This window comes from Rhinatrema bivittatum, chromosome 1 (assembly GCF_901001135.1).
Source record: "Rhinatrema bivittatum chromosome 1, aRhiBiv1.1, whole genome shotgun sequence".
Lineage (NCBI taxonomy): Eukaryota > Metazoa > Chordata > Amphibia > Gymnophiona > Rhinatrematidae > Rhinatrema > Rhinatrema bivittatum.
In genome coordinates, this window is record NC_042615.1 from 242,531,570 (window position 1) to 242,546,073 (window position 14,504).

Sequence of the window (14,504 nt, forward strand, 5' to 3'; positions counted from 1 at the left end):
AATGGCAGAAGGCCCCGAAGGCCCCACACACACACACACACACTGCAAAGCAGGAGGCCCGTAGGCCACACGCACACAGTAATACTGAGGGCCTGAAGGCTACACACACACGGCAGGACTGAGGGCCCGAAGGCCACACACATACGGCAGGACTGAGGGCCCGAAGGCCACACACACACGGTGGGGCTGAGGGCCCGAAAGCCACACACACACGGCAGGGCAGGGGGCCCGTAGGCCACACACAGCAGGCAGAAGGCCCATAGGCCACACACAGAGTAAGCAAGGCAAGGCAATGCAGGGTAGAAGGCCCGAAGGCCAAACACAGAGTAAGCAAGGAAAGGCAAGGCAATGCAGGGTAGAAGGCCCGAAGGCCATACACAGAGTAGGCAAGGCAACACAGGGTAGAAGGCTCGAAGGCCACACGCAACAAAGCAAGGAAGGCTAGAGCAGGGAGCCCAGGCGAGCTCAATGCTGAAGCACCGATGGAACTGCTAGACAGGGTTATAAAGGAAAGTCTGGGGTATAGAGTAGACAGGAAGGAAGGAGTGGGCCAGCCAGAAGAACATGCTCGTGGGGGACCTCTGGTGGTGAGGCGGCTGCATAGCAGCCATAGCCGTAACAGTACCCCCCCTTCAAGGCCTCCCCCTCCTCCTGGGTCCCAACTTTGCAGGGGGTACTGAATAATGAAGGCAGACCCCTCCTGGGGTGATGTGGTAGGTTCAACTCCTTTCTGGGGTGATGAGGCAGACACCAACCCCAGCTGGGGCAGCAAAATAGTCCATAACCCCTCCTGATGCAAGGCGGCCGGCTTGGATCCTTCCGGGGACGGCAGCAGGACCGGTACGGGCCCCTCCGGGGGCGGCAGCAGGACCGGCTCGGGCCCCTCCGGGGGTGGCTCGGCAGGCTCAAGCCCCTCTTGAGGCACACTGGTAACTATAAGCCCCTCGTGGGGCACAGTGGTGAGTCCAAACCCTTCCTGTGGTGGTAGAGCAGGTTCCAGCCCCTCCGGAGGCAGCAGGAGCTGGACCGGTACGGATCCCTCCGGGGGCGGCAGCTGGACCGGTTCGGACCTCTCCGGGGGCGGCAGCAGGACCGGTATGGGCCCCTTCGGGGGCGGCAGCAGGACCGGCATGGGCCCCTCTGGGGGTGGCAGCAGGACCGGCACGGGCCCCTCCGGGGGTGGCAGCAGGACCGGCATGGGCCCCTCTGGGGGCGGCAGCTGGAACGGTTTGGACCCCTCCGGGGACGGCAGCAGCTGGACCGGTACGGGCCCCTCTGGGGTGGCAGCTGGACCGGTACGGGCCCCTCACGGCATGTCACGGCAGGCTCAGGCCCCTCTTGAGGCATACCGGTAACTCTAAGCTCCTCCTGGGGCACAGTGGTGAGTCCAAACCCCTTCGGGGGTGGTAGAGCAGGTTCCAGACCCTCCGGGGGCAGCAGGGCAGGCTTAAGCCCCTTCTGAGACACAATGGTAAATCCAAACCCCTCCTGGGGCACAGTGGTGAGTCCAAACCCCACCTGGGGTGGTAGAGCAGATTCCAGCCCCTCTGGGGGCAGCAGGGCAGGCTTAAGCCCTTTCTGATGCACAGCGGTAAGTCCAACCCCCAAATCATGCTTCCTTGAATCTGCAGTGGAAACTTGCAGCTTTGTGAAGACACAGGCAGGTTTGGGCCGTCTCGGAAGGGTGCTCGTTAAAGGCTGATCAGCAGCTGTAGGAAGCTGAGCCCTGCTAGGGTTGTTGCTTTTGTTCTTGAGATTCTAGAATGGAAGTCCTAGAAGTCTTCTTGACCAGGTGAGTTTTAGGTTTTCTTGAGATATAACTTACTTTTTGGTGAGAAGTCTTGTGAAAAGTTGTGCTGAAATTTTCTGTTTGCAAACTGCCCAGGGTGAAAACTTTCTTAGTTGGGCCAGAAGCAGGGCAGAGTGTAATAGCGCTGGCTGAATCTTTTTGAGGAATAGATGGCCCGTTAGCTGTGCAGCGGGGGCAGGGTTTGCCTGGAGGCAAAAGACAAGGGAGACGGAGACACTTCCACCAGCCTGGTCTGGGAGCATTACAGTTTAGGCATTCATGATAGAAGGAAACATTCTTTTTATGACAATTGCTGCATGTCCAATGTTCCAGGTCAGAAAACTGACAAGCTAAACAGTTCTGGTATGTGGGGTAATTCAGGGTTTGACAAGAGATACAGGTAACAAACCGTGGAGACTCACCCTCAGAATATAGAGTCCTCTCTGTCTCTCCACAAGTGAATGGCTTCAGCATACTGTTACGACTGGGCACAGGTCTCATGTTGTGAACACCACTATGAGGAGTGTCTCGGGGTGGAGAGAGACAGTAGTGTCTAGTACTGGCTGGTGCAGGCAGGAATGAGAAAACCCTATGGTAATTCTGAAGGTGGAATAGACAGATGGAGTATAACACAGGCTGGCAATATCTGATACTAGATGCATGGAAGTATGGGTGAGCTTTAGTACTGGATCAGCATGAAGGTATGTATGAGAGTGACTGCAAGTAAAAGTGAACAGGAACTGGAACTGGGTGCTGGTAAGGCTGAATACTGAAAGCATGCAGGTAAGGGTGAAACTGACTGGAGGTATATGTGATTAGACTGAGGGAACCTAAGGAGACAAGACAGACAGACAACCCAGGACAACCCTACACTGGACATGAAACACATAAGCCTGAAGGCAACAAGGCAAGAAGGGGACCCGAAGGTCTAACACAAGGCCAGACAAGGCAGAGACCCTAAGGCCACACATACACACAGCGAGGAATGGCAGAAGGCCCCGAAGGCCACACACACACACACTGCAAAGCAGGAGGCCCGTAGGCCACACGCACACAGTAATACTGAGGGCCTGAAGGCTACACACACATGGCAGGACTGAGGGCCTGAAGGCCACACACACACGGCAGGACTGAGGGCCCGAAAGCCACACACACACGGCGGGGCTGAGGGCCCGAAAGCCACACACACACACACACACGGCAGGACTGAGGGCCCGAAGGCCACACACACACAGCAGGCAGAAGGCCCGTAGGCCACACACAGAGTAAGCAAGGCAAGGCAATGCAGGGTAGAAGGCCCAAAGGCCAAACACAGAGTAAGCAAGGAAAGGCAAGGCAATGCAGGGTAGAAGGCCTGAAGGCCATACACAGAGTAGGCAAGGCAATGCAGGGTAGAAGGCCCAAAGGCCAAACACAGAGTAAGCAAGGAAAGGCAAGGCAAGGCAATGCAGGGTAGAAGGCTCGAAGGCCACACGCAACAAAGCAAGGAAGGCTAGAGCAGGGAGCCCAGGCGAGCTCGATGCTAAAGCACCGATGGAACTGCTAGACAGGGTTATAAAGGAAAGTCTGGGGTATAGAGTAGACAGGAAGGAAGGAGTGGGCCAGCCAGAAGAACATGCTCGTGGGGGACCTCTGGTGGTGAGGCGACTGCATAGCAGCCATAGCCGTAACACCAGCTTAATGGTGGGGGGGGGGGGGGGGGGGGGGGCATGAGGATGCACTGAGAGTTCACAGGAGACCCTGAATTCTGAGGAAGTAGCGGAGTGGCCAATTCAGGGTCATCCCTTTACATTTTTTTTTTAACATTTGTTTGAATGACCAGAGCATATCTGAAAATTTTTTAAAAACTTGTTTTAAAATAAATGCATATCCGTAATGCAAGTCCCTTTCCTTGGATGTTAAAATTATGTAGTACAAATATTATTCTATGGCACACATATATCTGAGAGATATCCCGTTTGTTTCAAAATGAAGTGAAAACTGCAAAAAAATTTTTTGTTTCATCTGCAACAAAATAAACTTGAGTCTCAAAGAGCCTGGAGTCTGGAGTGGGGAATGGAACAAAGAGCAGGAGCAGTCATTTGTAAGCAGTTTTTCAAGTAGCTTAATCCAACTTGCATGATTATATTTTTTTTAATTTTACCTGAAATAGAAACAAAAAGCTAAACTGTAACAGATTCCATTTCAGGTGACTTTAGTGATTGATTTCCGAGAGTCAGCACGTAGGTTGTGAATCTCCTTGCTTCAGAGAGTTCCAGGAAAAGTTGTAAAATATAATTGAGAGAAGGTGTTCTGTATACTACTGTATTGCTGCTTATGCTTAATGTGTACTGTGCACAGCAGTGTTACTAACAGAAGGAAAAGTAAACTTACTTTTACAGTGATATATTATGTCAGCAGGGTCAAGAACAGCTACAATGTATGTCCTTAGGAAAGACGTACTATTTCACAAAGATTGTCTCTGTTTTTTTTAGCATGTACTATGTAGTAACTAATAGCTTGCTCTCTATATTGGCCTAAAAATGATAGTGTATTGTGTAACACACATAACAGCAGTATACACAGTCAGTCCAATACAATAAGGAGTAGATTTTAAGAATTTGCGCGATCGCATACTTTTGTTCGCGCACCAGGCGCGAACAAAAGTACGCTGGATTTTATAAGATACGCGCGTAGCCGCGTGTATCTTATAAAATTCGGGGTTGGCGCGCACAAGGCTGCCCAAAATCGGCAGTCTGCGCGCGCCGAACCGCGCAGCCTGCCTCCGTTCCCTCCGAGGCCGCTCCGAAATCGGAGCGGCCTCAGAGGGAACTTTCCTTCCACCCCCCCGCACCTTCCCTTCCCCTCCCCTACCTAACCCACCCCCCCGACCCTATCTAAACCCCCCCCTAACTTTGCGCGCGCTGGCCGGCAGCCCCGATCCGTGTTCCAGACCCGGGGGCTCATCCGGAGGCCGCGGCCATGCCCCCGGAACACCTCCAGGCCGAAACCACGCCCGTATCGCTGCCCCCAAAATGGCGCGTCACTCCGGGCACGCCCCCGACATGCCCCTTTTACAAAGTCCCGGGACTTACGCAAGTCCCGGGGCTCTGCGTGCCCCGGCGGCCTATGCAAAATAGGCGCGCCGGCGTGTGAGGGCCCTGCGCGCGTAAATCCGGCTGGATTTACGCACACAGGGCATTTAAAATCCGCCCCTAAGTGCTCCCAGGCTATCGCACTGTTTTACACGATTTGGATGCGCATTTTCAACACGCGTCCACTACAGGAAGAGGTTTAGCGCATCTAAAACCCATGTCAACCTTCCTGGAAATTAATAGCGCTCATCACATACAAATGTATGATGATGAGGCTATTAGCTATTCACCTGGGATACTGAAAAACAAATGTATGGCCAATCCACACATTTTATGCTCAAAAATTAGCGCCTGCCCAAGGGCAGTCATTCATTTCTGAGCAGATGGAAAACGTGTACATGAAAGCAGAAAATACTACTTTTCAATATATTCTTTCACCTAATATCCTAGTGAACCAAAATGATAAAAAAAAATAAAAAAATAAAAATAAAACTAAAAAGAATTGTGCCGGCTGGTCAGGATAGGAAAATGGATGCTCATTTTTATTAGTGTCCATTTTCCTAACCCATGGCTGTCAGTGGGTTTGGAAAATGGACGCTCATAAAATTGAGCGTCTGTTTTCAAAACCCACTGACAGCCACCTCTCTTGGGCTAAGGAGGTGCTAGGGGCGCATAATTGCCCCTAGTGCATCCTTTTAGTGCGACCCCTCATTTGCATTTTATATGAGTATAAAATGTGGAAAATTTCTTCACATTTTACAGAATTCCAGGTGACTAACTAATAGCCTCATCAACATGCACTTTCATTTGATGAGCGCTATTAGTTTTCAGGGGGTTTGGCCAAGCTTTTTCGAGGCGCTAAACCCCTTACAGTATAAGGGGTAATAGACGTCCCTCGACAACATGCGGCCAAACTCATGTTCAACAGTGCGCATGGCTGAGCGCACTTTACAGAATCAGCCCATTTGTGCTGTGGCCCTCACTCTGTGCCTCAGGGTGTTGATGTCATTGCTGCTACTGCCCTACATCTTACTCAATGCCTTGGGCATCAGCATGAACAGTAAAGTGAGTTGACTCCAGGCATATCAATGTTTCAGTAGAGAATATGGAATAAAAACATACCTTCATGTCATTTTAATTTCACACATTTACAGGCCTGCTATAAAGGCTTTATTTATTTTTATACAAGAATTTGTTTGTTGAGAAGAAATATATTATTTCTTTAGCACATTAAGAAGAGTTTTAGGAGTTCTATTATTCCTGCAGGAAACAGATTATTTAGAAATTGTGATGTCTTTATAAAGGAACAAACCGTGTTGCAGTACATGCCACTCGTCCTGATGCCCTGCTCCTTTCATGATGCCCTGAACTACTAATGCCATGGTTGTGCCACTTTTCTCCTCTCTGAGTGCCTTGGTTTCTTCCTGTCACACTTTGTGCTGACTTACCCCTCTCATGGTGCTCTGGGATCTTCATGTCACTGTTTGTGATGCTTTGCCCCCCTCATAGTGTCTTAGGTGTTCATGCCATTCTTTGAGCTTCTTTCCTTTTCTTGTGGTACATTAGTGTGTTTTTCCCTCAGTTCCCTTAGTCCTTACTCAATACTTTGGAACGTTCGTGCCACAGCTGTTGTGTCCTTGGCACTCGGCATGTTGATGTCTCTACTCCTGCTACCTTATTCCTGTCAGTGTTTTCAGGGGAGAATGGCATGCTAGAGACCACATCCCTCAATAAAAGATTAATTATTAGTGAAGAGAAAGCAAAGGGGAAGTCAACCTCAAAACCTGACTCCCTAGACCCTTCCCCCATTTTTGTCATAGGGAAAATACATCAGGACTGCTATTGACCACTTCCAGAGATTTCCTCTGGTTTTATCTTGCCGGGGATAGTAAGCTCACCATCTTCCAGAAACTAGATGGTTCAATTAGTCTACCACCCTATACCCAAGATTGAGAATTGATTTGCATGCCAGGATTGCTATGGACCTTCTCCACAGTTTTCACTGACATCATGTCACTGTTCATGATGCTTTCCTTCTCCCATGGTACTTGGGATGTTCATGCTTTTATTGCTGTTCCCCTCTCAGAATGCCTTCAGGTGTTTGTGCCACTGTTTGCGATGCTTTGTCCCTTATTTTGCTGCCTTGAACTGCTCAGGCCACTGTTTGTGTCACTTTACTCCTTTCTTGGTGCCTTGCGCTGTTCATGCCATTCTTTGTGCTGCTCTTCCCCTCTATGGTGCTTTGGGGGTCCTCATACCATTGTTGTGAGTGCCTCTTTCCTCCTCTCATGCTGACTTGAGGTTTTCATGCCATTGCTTGTACTCCTTTCCACTTTTTGTGCTGCCTTGGAGTGGTGTTAGTATCTCCATTTCTGCTCCCATGGTCCTCCTTCAGGCCTTGGAATGTTGATGCCAGAACCTTTGCTTCCTTGACTGCCACTGCTTCTGCTATTCAACTCCTCTCTTGGTGCTTGCATGGAAGGTTGGCATAACCTCTTCCTCACTCAAGATAACTGGCTGGTGTTGTTATTTGATGTTGCTATTTTTTATTTTATTTATCTATTTATTTATTTATTTATTGAGTTTTATATACCATCATTCGGTTTCGCCATCACAATGGTTTACAACTTTCAATCTAATTAGTAATTCTTAAAATGTGGTACAAATATTAGAATAAAAGTCAAATAACAGTTACAGTTCAGATCATACAGTTATCAAAAAGTATAATAGGAATACAGTAGAGGTAGAATATAAAATTGGTAGTGTCTAAGAGAACTAGAGTTGGTGAGGCTCATGGCTAGAGGATCATGGCTAGAGGCAGAATCTGGAGCCAGATGGCAACCCTATGTGTGCCTTAGAAGTCCTTTGTTGATGTATAGGCATTATTACTATGTACATGTACAGAGTCCTAACATCTGCTATAGCCCATGTTATCAGGCAAAGGTAGATATCAAAACCTCACATAAATATTAAACCGTATAATAGGTGAGAAAAATTGCCTTTATATGTCCAGAAAATAAAGATGTACACCGATGCTAATTGTCTTTATATCAGTTCAATTTTATTTTATTCCAAACTAAAACTTCATTAAATATGGTATTATCACTGTATCCCATATAGACTTGTCAAACGTTATAGTCCCCGTGCGGCTTCTTTGGGAGGGACTGTAGCCGGGAAACATTTCCTTCAGCATACCAAACAGGATATCCCGTGGGACTATAACGTTTGATAAATCTATATGGGAAGCAATGATAATATCATATTTAATGAAGTTTTAATTTGAAGTAAAATTTAACTGATAAACACAACAATAAGCATCGGTATACATCTTTATTTATTGGAGATATAAAGGCAATTTCTCACTTTTTATATGGTTTATTAGCCCATGTTATGCCACATATAAGGTAATGTTTCATTCTCTTTCACTTACTTGCACCTACAGGTAAGGGTTAGGGTACAAGTTGAGGTGTATGTCACAAAGACCTCTACACATGATTCACTACGCCTCTTTTAAATGTCACACATAGCTTCTATATAGATGCAGGGAAACTTATGTTAAGAGAAGCTGAAGATGCTGTCATGAAGGCACAAACCTCCAATCTGAACTCTCACCACCAGGCTTCAGTACCAGGGGATTCACTTCTTCCAGCTCTGTTAGTGCTGCCTTGGCTATGAGGAGGAGGAAAGCATTGTTATAAAGCTTGCTGGGTCAGATTCTAGCACTTGATTTGCTTTCTTTGTTGAACAAGGAGAAAAATCCATGGAAATGGGCCTGTAGTACAGGATCTAATTTTGGCCTATTCATAACTCATCATAACCATCTTCATAGTATAAAGCAGGGTTTCCTAACCAGTGTACCATCGCACACTGGTGTGCCTTCAGACCCTATCAAGTGTGCCACAGAAATGTCACCACTGCATCATGCTCAGATCCAGACCTGCACTAGGGCTCTGCTCTCTGCATCTCACCGCAACAGTAGGAGCTCCTTTCTGAGAACATAGGCAATCAAGTATGTCTTTTCTTCCTAGCTACAGCATGAAATGTGGCTTGTCCTAATTAATGGGCAGCATGCAGGCTATGGTTAGCCAGGCTCAATTCTGTGTGGCTCATACAGTGCAAAAAGAACCTTCTCATCTTCCCCCTCCTGAGCTTCCTCCCAGCGTCTGTCTTATCCCCAGACAAAGGGGTAGATTTTATAAAACTACGCCCGCACGTACTTTTGTTCGTGCACCAGACGCAAACAAAAATCCGGGGTCGGCGTGCGCAAGGGGGTGCACATTTGTGCACCTTGCGCGCGCCGAGCCCTGCGCGCGCTGCCCATTCCCTCCGAGGCCGCTCCGAAATTGGAGCAACCTTGGAGGGAACTTTCCTTCGGCCTCCCCCCACCTTCCCCTCCCTTCCTCTACCTAACCCCCCCCCAGCCCTATCTACACCCCCACCACCTTTATCACGAAGGTTATGCCTGCCCCAGGCAGGCGTAACTCGCGTGCACTGGTCGGCCGCAGCCACGTGATTCCCCGGGGAGCAATTTCGGAGGCCTCGGCCATGCCCCAGAAATGCCCCCGGGCCAGAACCAAGCCCGTGTCCACGCCCCCGGAACACGCCCCCCCCCCCCGACACGCCCCTGACAGCCCCCTCCAGGAAAGCCCCGGGACTTACGCATGTCCCAGAGCTTGCTCGCGCCGCCGAGCCTATGCAAAATAGGCTCGGCGCGCGCAGGGGGGTTTTGAAAGGGTTACGCACATAACTTATGCGCGTAACCTTTTAAAATCTACCTCAAAATGAAAAAGGGGGATTGTGAACTGAGCACAGGACATGACTCATTCTGAGTGCTGCGAGCAGCAGCAGTGAAGAAGTTCAGGCAGTCCTACATGGCAATTAAAATAACTAACCAAGCCAGCTGCTCATAACACAATGACTTCTCCCTTCTCTTGCACTTCTATATAGAATGAAGTGTCCCATTGTGATGAGTTTGTGTGTGTCTCTGCCTCCTCTCTCCCTTTATTTTAAAATTTGGAAGAGACTGATGGGAGCTTTTTGTGCTTCCCTAGCTCTTCTTTTGACCGTGAGTCCTCTCCATGTCTGCGCTGCCTGCCCAATGGAAGATGGTGTGCCACACAACATTTACGTTAATGTAGGTTTGGCTTGGGCTTGAAAAGGTTGGGAAACACTGGTATAAAGACACCTACATGCACAGAGTGCAGCACTGGAAATTTCATGGGTGCATGTTTGGGTGGTTGATGTATTTGACATGACAACATATAAGAAACAGGTTTTAGATGTAGAGGCAAATAAGAGGTTTTACTGCAGTTGCCATGTGGTACATGGTGGTGTTACTGGGCAAAGTATGAGGTTGTTAGGTTGGCTGTATCTAGAAAAGCTACTATTCAAGTTATAACTTTGTTCTTTATGGTGCTCATGGCTAAAGGTAAACCTCTGAGCTATGATGATGTGAGATAGCTGTCAGTGTGTCTCGTGCAGTCTCTCTGTGGAACAGGTGGTGCAGGATATAGCTACCTGCCATGGCTTCTCACCCCTGTAGCTGTCCCTAGGACACTAGAAGGTAAATTAAGGCACTCATATCCATACAATCGGTTATCAAGTACTCCTTTGGCGTGTTGAATGGTCACTTCTCTTCTGCTATTTTGACAAAATGGGGGTGGGGGTGGGGGTGGGGGTGGTGGTGGTGGGGTCTTAATATATGACTCACAGTTGCAGAGGTAGTGCTGCTTGCTGTATACATCACAATATGCCTATCGATTTGTTATCCCAGCTGAGATGAACCGGGATATAGAGGAGGATCCAGCATGCCCCCCCCTTCACTACCACATGCACACATGTCATCAGGATACTGCACAAAGTAGGAGCCAGGTCCACAGCAGAATCATCAATTGCTACTTTGTTAAAAAAAATTATCTCTTATCATCTTCAAGAGGGTATTGCCACTTGAAGATGATAAGTCTTTATACCAGTGTTTCCCAACCTTTTCAAGCCCAAGCCAAACCTACATTAACGTAAATGTTGTGTGGCACACCATTGCTGCAATCCTCTCACTTCAGGGGTATTTTTGTTTTGTGCTTTGCGGGAGTAATGGCACTTTAGATTGTCCATGAAAGTATTAACTCTATACAGAAGGTAAACCTTAAGGATAGTCTAAGGCAGTGGTTCTCAACCTTTTTCCCACCGTGACACACCTGTATGTGTAAGTGAGAGAGATCATGTGTATGTATGATTAAGATACTGTGTGTATAAGTAAGAGAAAGAGCATGTGTGTCTGTGTGTGATTAAGACCTGGTGTAGATGAGAGAGTATGAATGTGATTGAGAGCCTGTGTGTAAGCGAGAGAAAGAGTGAGAACAGTTGTGTAAGTGTGTGAATGAGAGTCTATGTGTGTGAGAGAAAGAGACAGCATGTATGTAACTGTGTGATTGAAAGCCTGTGTGTGTGTGTGTGTGAAAAGACAGCATGTGTGTAATTGTGTGATTAAGAGCCTATAAGTGAAAGAGCATGTGTATATGTGTATGATTGAGAGCCTATGAAAGTGTAAGTGTGTGAAAGAATCATCTATGTGTGAGAGAAAGAGATATATGTAAGTGTGTGATTGAAAGCCTATGTGTCCTATGTGTGTATGGGTGAAAAGACAGCGTGTGTGTAGATGTGTGATTAAGAACCTATATAAGTGAGAGAGAAAAAGCAGATGTATATGTGCATGATTCAGAGCCTATGTAAGTGAGAGAGAGAGAGCATGAGTATATGTGTGTGATTGAGAGCCAGTGTGAGAGACAGAGCTTATGTAAGGCTGAGAGAGAAAGGAGAATGTTGGAAGCAAACCATCCCTCCTCCTGCTAATGCAAAACAATATCAGGACAGCTGGATATCAAACATTCCCAGGTATGCAGAGCAAAGCATTTTTTTATTCTTATTATTCTTCATTATTGGGTCTTTGTGACTGCTATTTTTAAATATTTTATTGGTATCTAGAAATATTTGATATGAGTTTTTAATTATTGGATATTCCATTCATCAGCTGTTTCAAAATAATCTGTTCTTTTTATTATTATGGTTTTACTGCTGGTGATTTTATATTTTTTTTATTTATTTTATGTGGACTGGTGATGTTTCTCTTTTTCCTTCAAAGGGACATCCATTCTTAGTTAAGCTTTAATCCTTAACTAGGTCCCAGATCTTAGGACAATTCATTCCAAGTTCAGAGGATGGAAAGTTGTAGTTCCTTCCACCTTTGAGTGGTGGTCAGACCCCTTCCACTGTCACTGATAGCAACTCTCTGATCCCTTTCTTCTGGGTCAGTAGTCTGTGGCTTCAGGGAAAAACTCTCAGATCTAAAACTGTAGGAATTAGGGGTGTGAATCGTGTGATCGATCATCTTAACGATCGATTTTGGCTGGGGGGGAGGGAAATCTTATCGTCGTGTTTTTTTTTTTTTTTTTTTTAAATCGTTAAAAATCGTAAATCGGGGGAGGGCGGGAAAACCGACACACCAAAAAACCCTAAAACCCACCCGAACCTTTAAAAATATCCCCCACCCTCCCGAACCCCCCCAAAATATTTTAAATTACCTGGGGTCCAGTGGGGGGGTCCCGACGCGATCTCCCTCTCTCTGGCCACGACTGCGTTGAGAGAAATGGCGCAGGTGGCCCTTTGCCCTTATCATGTGACAGGGCAAAGGTAGCGCCGGCGCCATTTTGGTTCCTGGTTCCCGACGTCACGCGTCCAGGAGATCACCCCCGGACCCCCACTGGACCCCCAGGGACTTTTGGCCAGCTTGGGGGGGCCTCCTGACCCCCACAAGACTTGGCAAAAGTCCAGCGGGGGTCCGGGAGCGACCTCCTGCACGCGGGCCGTATTGCCAATCTTCAAAATGGCTACCTTTGCCCTCACTATGTCATACGGGCGACCATCGCCCGTATGACATAGTGAGGGCAAAGGTAGCGCCGGCGCCATTTTGAAGATTGGCAATACGGCCCGCGTGCAGGAGGTTGCTCCCGGACCCCCGCTGGACTTTTGGCAAGTCTTGTGGGGGTCAGGAGGCCCCCCCAAGCTGGCCAAAATTCCCTGGGGGTCCAGCGGGGGTCCGGGGGCGATCTCCTGCACGCGTGACGTCGGGAGCCAGGAAACAAAATGGCGCCGGCGCTACCTTTGCCCTGTCACATGATAAGGGCAAAGGGCCACCGGCGTCATTTCTTTCAACGCAGTCATGGCCAGAGAGAGGGAGATCGCGTCGGGACCCCCCCACTGGACCCCAGGTAATTTAAAATATTTTGGGGGGGTTCGGGAGGGTGGGGGATTTTTTTTAAAGGTTCAGGGTGGGTTTTAGGGTTTTTTTGGTGTGCTGATTTTCCCGCGCCCTATTTAACGATACAATACAAATGCCCCTGACGATAAATCGGGGGCATTTGTATTGTATCGTGCACTCTAACGATTTTGGACGATTTTAAAATTATCTGACGATAATTTTAATCGTTCAAAAACGATTCACATCCCTAGTAGGAATGTATCCTGTACAATTGTTTGGGAAAGAGGAAAAACATACTTCCTCTCCTTAGCACATTCTCTTCTCTCTTATTCTCCTTCCTGGTAAATATATATAAATATATGTAACACAGCTAGAATGATCTACTCTATTAACCTGAACCTCCCATGTGTTTTGCCTCGCTCCAACCACAATATGTCTCCTCTAATGAAAGACATAGTTTTCTTAGAATGGATCCATTGGTTCCTTACATTTGAATCTTCTTACTGTCTGAGGCTTTTTTTTAAAATTAGCATTTAAACAAATAAGAAATGAATTATTCCAAGAGGTTTTGAGCATTGTAGATTGTAATTCTACTGCCACAAAACCTAGTGAGCAAGAAAAAGGTTACAAGAAACATGTTGCAGTGAAATTACCTGAAATTACCTGAAATTGTCCTATCTTTACTATCCAGCTTTACTATCCTAGCTTTACTATCCAGTAAGAGCATTAGCAGACACTGGTATGCTGTTCAGCTGCAATAATGGTTAGCAAGAAATAATGCAAAATGCCTGTGCTGATAGGCACTTCATCACTTTGGATTAGGGAGGGCTGCATATGCTCTAGAATATTACTCGGCATGTCTGTCCCGAGACAGGTGAAGACTGTGAGGAGGCAGAACATTAAAACTAGTGCAAAAATTAGGATTTGTTTCTGCCTGTCTCACTTGCTCCTTTGGCTTTGCTCTCCATGTCTACTCTGTATCTCGTAGATGCCCCTTCCTTAAAATGGTTATTCTTTTCAGCAAAAGCTTGACTAGTGTCAGCCTTCTCCTGGAGCTCCACACATACAAAGGCAAGGGCTCGTCTGGGAGTTGAACCCAGGACCTCTCGCACCCTAAGTGAGAATCATACCCCTAGACCAACAAGCCAGTGGATGGGAAGGTTCAGCTCCTACTCGACTGCTACAGCAAGGCGTAGTGGGCGAAAAGAAGGTGGCATTGAAATCAATGGCAGGGGATTGTCCCCATCTATGGATTTCTGGGTTACGGGTCAAGCACGTGCTGCTGCGCCTCTTGTAGCATGGGATTTCTTTAAATTTTGGGTCATTGCCAGCAATGTTCCCTCCAAGCAATGAATAGTTGCGTGCAAATATTTTTTCACGTGAGCAA

The 14,504-nt window shown here is 47.4% G+C and overlaps 1 non-coding gene and 1 gene segment (V, D, J or C); both read right to left on the reverse strand.

Moving 5' to 3' along the window:
- The window catches only part of LOC115086821, a 329,113-nt gene that overhangs the window by 264,813 nt on the left and 49,796 nt on the right, over window positions 1-14,504 (reverse strand).
- On the reverse strand, window positions 14,193-14,264 carry TRNAP-AGG. The gene has a single exon. It is a non-coding gene; the product is annotated as a tRNA-Pro (tRNA).